The following is an 8,238-nucleotide window of genomic DNA, read 5'->3' as shown; positions in this document are numbered from 1 at the left end:
GTGCGAGCTCTGGTCCGGCCCAGCAGGCAGCAAACAGCATCCTATCCTCCTTTTGCTGCTTTCCAGGCCGACACAGGGACAATCGTTTCTACGCCCCGCGATCTCTGGACGTTCTTCATACCGGTTTGGTGCAAAATTGCCCAAAGGGAGTATTTGCAGAGGTGCCAACACAGACTGGCCAGAGGGCTTCTTGCCCAGGAGGGTTGCAATCCAGAAATATCATCTGCTTGCCCATCGTCCAGGGCCTTTTATTTAGCGTCGGATGGCCGCGACATCAATTTTGGCCCATTCAATTAGAGATGTGTCTTTTCATTGTGTCCACTTAAGCGTCTGCCCTCCATCACTCAGCAAGGTGGTTTAAAAGTAGGTCGTAACGGTGTGGGGAGAGCATGTGTCTGCACCTCCAAATCTAGGATGCAGCCCTCTTCCCACGTGGCTGGGGAACAGCCTCTTCCCTTCTCTGAAACTCAGCTACATCATCCAAGAGAACTGGACGCTAAGGTCCTTCCAGCATCAAACATGAGTTTTCTGTATTGTCGAATGTGGACACATGGAGAAAGCCCCTTCCAGGCTCTGCCACAGATGGGCATTGAATGCCCCTTCTGCGCTGCCCTGCTGATGGGTAAGAAAACAACCAGTGCACCCTCCTGCCTGCCAGCGCGCAGGAGCAGGATTTTTTTTTAGGAATGTTAAAGCCGGTATCCCACAGCCCACGTGAGGAAGATGCTCCCTAGCTGATGGTTGGGGCAGCACTGTATTAGGTATTTTAATTATCATGCTGACCATTACTATTATTTGGGTCCCAGCCTCTCCTGGGAAATATTTTGCATCCAGAGAAAAATTATTCTCCGATTTTACCACTTTTATCACTACCTCAATTTGTCGTGTGGAATTATTTGGCCCTATTTTATTTCAGTCTATCCACACATTCACTCAATAGGCCGTTGCTGCTTAATTATTCTGTATCAGGCATTGAGGAGATAAAGAATTAGACATGATCTCTGCCTTCCCAAAGCTCATGTTCTTGAAAAAACAACAACTTAATTTAAAAAGTGATTAAGGTTTGACCCTAGTAAATAAGGGTGCTGTAAGTGGACATAACCCAAGTGTTACAAAGATAAAGAGAGGTCAGGAAAGGCCTTCTGGGGTGAGAGACATTTGAGCATTTCCCTCACTGTTTGTTTAATGGATGCAGATTTCCAGGTAAAGAGGAAATTGCTTCAAGAGAATTTTTTAAAACAAGTATTGGTTCCTAAAATTTTAGATGTGGAAGGGACAGTTAAAAATATCCAGTCCTAGAAATGTAAAGTGGAATGATGGTTCCTCACAAACTTAAAAATAGAATTACTATATGATCTAGCTATTCCATTTCTGGGTTTACACCCCCAAAAAATTGAAAACAGGGATTCAAATATTTGTATATCCGTGTTCATAGCAGCATTATTGACAATAGCCAAGATGTAGAAGCAATGCAACTGCTCAAAGGTGAATGAATGGATAAACAAAATGTGATATATGCATACAATGGACTTCAGAAGGAAATTCTGGCACATTCTACAACATGAATGAACCTTATAAGTGAAATAAGTTAGTCACCAAAGGACAAACACTTTATGATTTTACCTGTATGAGGAACATAGAGTAGTCAGATTAATAGTGACCGAAAACAGCATGGTGGTTGCCAGGGGCTGTAAGAAGAGGGAATGGGAAGTGTTTGTTTAATGCACGGGTGGGGAACCTTTTTTCTGCCAAGGGCCATTTGGTTATTTACAGCATCACAAGAGGCCTGGTGCACAAATTTGTGCACAGATGGGGTCTGGCTGGCCCACCCTGATGGGGACTGATTGGAGTCGGGCCAGTGGGGGGGGGCGGGGCAGAAGGGGTGTGGGAGGTTGGCCGGCTGGCCCTGCCCCCTATCGTAGGAGGGACGATTGGGGGTAGGGCCAGCCAGGGGGAGGGGCCGAAGGCGGTTAGCTGGCCGGCCCCGCCCCTGATTGGGCCCGGTGGCCAGATTCAGTGAGCATCATAATGACCAGTTGTTTCAGTCATTCTGTCATTCTGGTCACTGGCTTTTTATATATATAGATTAGTGGGTCATACAAAATTATAAACTTAAATATTAGCCTGCTATATTTGGTCAAACATTTAATTAACTCACCCCTAATAACTTGGCAGGGCTCGACTAAATGATTTTACAAGCCAGACATTCCCGTTTCCTGGTTTAACCTTGTGCAGAGTTTTAGTTTTACAAAATGAACAGAGTTTTATGGATGGACAGTGGTGACGGTAGTGCAACAATGTGAATGGACTTAATGCCACTCACTGTACACTTAAAAATGGTTAAGACAGTAAATTTTATGTTATGTGTATTTTACCACAATCTTTAAAATTTTATTTTAAAAATCCACTCTTATAATCTCACTTTGCAAAGGAGGACACTGAGAATTAGAGAAACCCAAGTGACAAATTTGAGGACAGGGCCGGGGGGAGGCCTGTGTAAGACCAAAGCCACCAACCCTCCGTTCTTACTACTCTGAGCTGGGGGGTGACTGGGCCACTTGATTGAGGCCATTGCTTTGTCAGAAACATTGAGTTATAATCCAACACTCCATAAATTGGCTCCATTGGCAAGATGATTTTTATGAGTTGTCTATTTTATATTTTATTGTTTATCTGTAAATATTACTTCTTACTATAATTCAAAATCCTCACGTAAGAGGAATCATTTGTTGGAGAAAATAAAACACTAGCCAATATAGATCTCATACATCTCTGAATAAAGAGAATAATATAATTTATCTTTAAAACAACTTGCATCAGAAAATGCCATTAATTTAGACTATGTTTTAAGCTTTTAGTTGAGGACCTTGAAGTTATCTTTTAATAACCCTAAGTCAGTCTTATACAAGGGTAAAATTTAACTTCCATTTAAAATTGGTCTCTTGTCCAGATTCAAAAATGCACTTTCTTCTCTAAAATGAGCACCCGATAGAACAGAATTCCAGCACTTAATTCTTACGTATTTGAGCAGCACAGGTGCCTCAGGTGCTCCCTTGAGGCAGGTGATGAGGCTTATTTCCAGGATAATCTGGACACTCAGCGTTCCTCTGAGTCAAAGTAGTGACGTTTGAAAGCCTCCTGCTTCAGAAAGCCCCATGTACTGCAGAGAAGGCAGATTCAAGTGGCATTCTCCAAACAGCTATTCGTTATGGAGTTGGAGGCTGGCAGTGGGGAAGAAGCAAGAGCAACATAGACTTAGTTCTTACTCAGAGTTGAGTAAGAAAGGAACAAATCATGAGTGCCAATGTGGACCACTCTAGTTCTCTCTCTCCTGGTTATCATTTCTCATCATTCTTGGCCATTTGCATTAACTATGTCTATTATTTTCTACTAGAGGCCCAGTGCACAAAATTTGTGCATGGGATGGGGGGTCTCTCAGCCCAGCCTGCAGCCTCTCCAATCTGGGACCCCTCGGGGGATGTCTGACTGCCAGAAATTCATGCACGGGGGTGGGGGTAGGGATGGAGTCCAACAGCTTGGCCTGCACCCTCTCACAATCCAGACCGCTGGCTCCTAACTGCTTGCCTGCCTGCCTGATCGTTCCTAACTGAATCTGCCTGCCGGCCTGATTGCCCATAACTTGCTCCCCTGCTGGCCTGATCACCCCTAACCACCTCTGCCTCAGCCCCAGGCCTAAGCCGCAATCTGGCCTCCCTCTGTGGGAGGCAACCTGGCAGGTCAGGGGAAGGCGCCACCCCCATTACCCTGCTGCTGCTGCCACTGCCAGCCTAAGCCTGGGCCCTTCGCAGTCCCTGCGGCTTTGTCTGGAAGGACATCTGGAAGGTTGTCCGGAAGAGGTCAGTCTTAATTAGCATATTACCCTTTTATTAGTATAGATATTCTGGTGCTTTGATATCTGGGATCCTAGTGACACAGAAGAGACTGTCCTTCCTGTGGTAACCAATTCTTAGAGACAGAAAACTCACCAGACAATGTACTTTCAAATGCAAATCAACCCCTGCAGAGACCATATCCCATGCCTCCTTCTTTATTGGGCTCTCACATTCTGGGCCACTCTCCACTTGCCTTAATCACTCACAGGGTCAGGTACCAGAAAACTAGGAGGGCAGCCCCTATATTCCATATTTCACTGAAGTGATTCAAACTAACCAATCCTAAACCTGATTTCCCTCCTTCGCCTGTTCCTTCCTGCAGAAACCCCAATAAAGGTGCTCACCACAGTTCCCTACCTCCTTCTACCTCTTGCCCAACCCTAGTGCTTCCCCTTGTGGCTCCCTGTGGTATGGCATGGCCCTCCTCTTGGGATCTGTGAATATAACAACCTATCTTTTCAATGCTAATCATTTCCTGTTATGTTAGCCTCACCACACCTGAATAATGATAAAACCTATATTTTGAAACACCATATATGACCTTGTCAGACTTTGCTTTAACTTTGGCTACAATATGATATGTCTTGATATTCTTCTGAGATGAATTCTTTCTTTTTTGTGTGTGACATTTTTTTTCACTTTCATTTCTTTTTTTTAAAATATATTTTATTGATTTTTTACAGAGAGGAAGGGAGAGAGATGAAGAGTTAGAAACATCGATGAGAGAAAAACATCGATCAGCTGCCTCCTGCACATCTCCCACTGGGGATGTACGCGCAACCCAAGTACATGCCCCTGACCGGAATCGAACCTGGGACCTTTCAGGCCGCAGGCTGACGCTCTATCCACTGAGCCAAACCGGTTTTGGCCACTTTCATTTCTTTAAATTAATTTTTATTGTTGACATTATTACAAATGCTCCCTATCCTTGCCCCCCCACTCCCCCTTTACCTTCCTTGGCCCGGCCCCCATCCCACCCAAGGCCTTCACTGCTCTATTATCTGATGAATTCTCCTGATTTTTTAAAAAATGGTTTACTTGCCCTAACTGGTTTGGCTCAGTGGACAGAGCGTTGGTCTGTGGATTGAAGGGTCCCGGGTTTGATTCTGATCAGGGGCACATGCCCAGGTTGCAGGCTTGATCCCCAGTAGGGGGCATGCAGGAGGCAGCTGATCAATGATTCTCTCTCATCATTGATGTTTCTATCTCTCCTTCTCCCTTTCTCTCTAAAATCAATAAACATATATTTTTTAAAAATGGTTTACTTGTTTTCTAAAATTGCTTAGTGAAGATGCACTGTTTAAAGAAATCAAATGTTTTTTCTATAATCTATTAGGCAACAAATTCAACTATTGGCATGCCTTCCAGATTTCTACAACATTTCTTCAGTGGGGAGGAAGTGGCCTAGTGAAGAGAGTCCCAGAAGTTTGAGGCCTACCTAAATTTTAGTGTTTGGAAAGCAAGCCAATTAGCTAGGGAAGGAAATTCCCTTTCCAGGCCTCCATCTAGGAAAAGTGGAGGTTGGACAAGACACCTCCCTAAAGTCCATTCCAGATTAAATGGATCTTTGTTGTGAAAACTTAAGAGAAAATCAAAGTTTAGTTTCTTAGAAAACTAGGTATGAGATTGCTGTGCCAATGTGAGTCGCCTGCTGTGCTTCTATGTAAACATCACTTGATGTTTTTAAATGTTATCACAATGATGTGGTGTTGTGGATACTTATTCGAAAAGGGTCTTTTCTGGGGAATTTAGAGAACGATTGGGAAAGACATCATCTAGATTGTCCATCCTTAGATCCAATCCCAGGATCACCTGGGAGATGATTAGGGTCTTTTAGAAGTGGATAACAACCCAGGCAGCTAATAGAGCTAGACCGATGGCCACAGCTAAGGATGAGATTACCAGTCTGCTCAGGAAGAGTTTTAATGGGAAATATGGCAATTGATGGAAGCAGGAAGACATGGAGATTGGAGACTAAAGGAAATGTCGTAAATAAAAGAAGTATGGAAAAGCCAGAGGACAGAGAAAGTCATCACCAAGAAGTTGAGCTCTTTGTCTCTGCTGGTGCAGGGTTCTTTCTGACCATACTAACTACTCTATGAGTACTCATAAAGGTATTATAAGACTTAAATATATTATAAGACTTAATTAAATACTAACTACTCTATGAGTATATTTGTCCAGAAATTATTTTCTCTTCTGAATACTTGCTGTTCTTATAGCCTACTCTATACCATATGATCCAACATTTATTCATTTTTTAACTGTTTAATAGCTTTACAAACTATAATAGTTTTATAAGCCTGAGTCTTGTCTAATCAACAACATTGTCTATGTGCTGGATCTTGCACAGCACTTTAGATGGGTACATAATAGGCAATAACAATTGACTATTATTGTTAGGCAATTATTACTATAATCATGAATCAGATTTCTCATTTGACTTTAATTAATACTAAGTTCTTTGAGGTTTTAGTTACTAGTTGAGATCAAGCTGTCTCCCCCAGGTCTCTGTCCAGTCAGTTAAGCATATGAAAAGGAACATGGGGGAAGAGTGGACAAGATTTGAACAGAATGAAAGCTAAGCTGAATGATTGAATGGGGTTTTTAGGAAGGCATTAGCCACCTGAGAAGCATTTCAGTCACGTGGTAGGGGCTGACGATAGTTTGTGCTATGGATGGAATTATAAAATGGAAAGTTTAAGGGGTTGTGGTTTCAAGGTAATGGAAATAAAGAATGTAGCTTGAAGGCTGACATGCTTACAGATGATTTTTTATTTATTCTTTTAATTATGATAGAGAAAACCTGTTATTATAGACTAATGGAAATAAATAGCCAGTGGAGAATACAAGTTTGAGGGATAATTAATGGGAAAGGGGCATAATAGATGGGAGGTATGATGTTGAAAATAGTAAACAGGTGTTTGAATCCTGGCTCCTACCTTTACAAGCTGTATAGCTTCTCTCTTTAAGCACCATATTGTTCATTTGCCACACTGGGATAATATGATTATTTAAGACCTAAGTAAGATAATATATAAAAAGTCATTGACATATAGTAAGAATTCACTAATTCCTCTGAGATAAGAAATAAGGATGGGGAAGATCTTCATGAACTTGAAATGGAATTTCATTATCTGAGAGGCTAGACCAGAGGTTTAGAATATTAGGATCAATTGGGAAGCTTGCAAAAATACCAGTGCTCGGTTCTCACCCAGACCAATTAATTCAGAAACTGTGAAAGTGAGCATGAGTACCATTGTGTTCTTTTGTTAGTTTGTTTGCTTTAGGTTTTTACAGCTTTCCAGGTTAACACACTATACAAAGTTGAAAATGACTAGGATAAATTAGATTCTCAAACTTAACAATATTTACATATTATAAATACTTCAAACATTGTAAAGACTACTGATGCCAACCATTGATGAATCTCAAAAATATTATATTGAGCAAAAAAAGCCAGAAACAAAGAAAACTATTTTGTGTGATTGCATCTTGATCTCATCAAGATCAAACAAACAAACAAACAAAAAATCAATGAGGATAAAAATTAAGAATAATGGCCGAGACCGATTTGGCTCAGGGGATGGAGCGTCGGCTTGCGGACTGAGAGGTCCCGGGTTCGATTCCGGTCGGGGGCATGTACCTGGGTTGGGGCACATCTCCCTTGGGAGATGTGCGGGAGGCGGCTGATCGATGTTTCTCTCTCGTCGATGTTTCTGACTCTCTGTCTCTCTCCCTTCCTCTCTGTGAAAAATCAATAAAATATATTTAAAAAGAAAAAATTAGAATAATGGTTGCTTCTGGAGGGGAGGAATGTTGACCCTAATGAGCAAAAGGAAACTTTCTAGGTTGAAGTAAATATCCTATATCTTGATTAAGGTTACCTAGATGAATACATTTATCAAAACTCATTGACCTGTATACTTAAAAATCTGTGCATCTTACTGCATGTATTTATACATTGATTAAAAATAATGAACTCCAAAAGAAGCTTTGATTTAATTGGTATGGGAAGTGGGTTAGGAGCTGGAATTTTTATGAGCTCCCCTGATGGTTATAACATAAAGGAAAGTTTGAGAACCATTTGGCTAAATCATCTGCTGAGATTGAGACAAGAGTGAAGAAGCAACCTTGAGAAATCTGAGAAAGGTTTGAAATTAGAAAGTGAGGTTGAAGAGGCACAACCTTGTTCCTCAAGGTATGATTCTGGGTTATCTGCATGAGAGACTCCTATGGTGCCTGAAAAAATGGTAAATTCCTGGGGTCCACACCAGACATACTGATACACACTTGGGGAGTGAGGCCCACGGATTTGCATAGTAATTAGCCTCCATGGTGATTC

Source organism: Myotis davidii, unplaced genomic scaffold (assembly GCF_000327345.1).
Source record: "Myotis davidii unplaced genomic scaffold, ASM32734v1 scaffold133, whole genome shotgun sequence".
Taxonomy (NCBI): Eukaryota; Metazoa; Chordata; class Mammalia; order Chiroptera; family Vespertilionidae; genus Myotis; species Myotis davidii.
The sequence above is the reverse complement of the archived record's forward strand: the minus strand, read 5'-3'. Positions refer to the sequence as shown.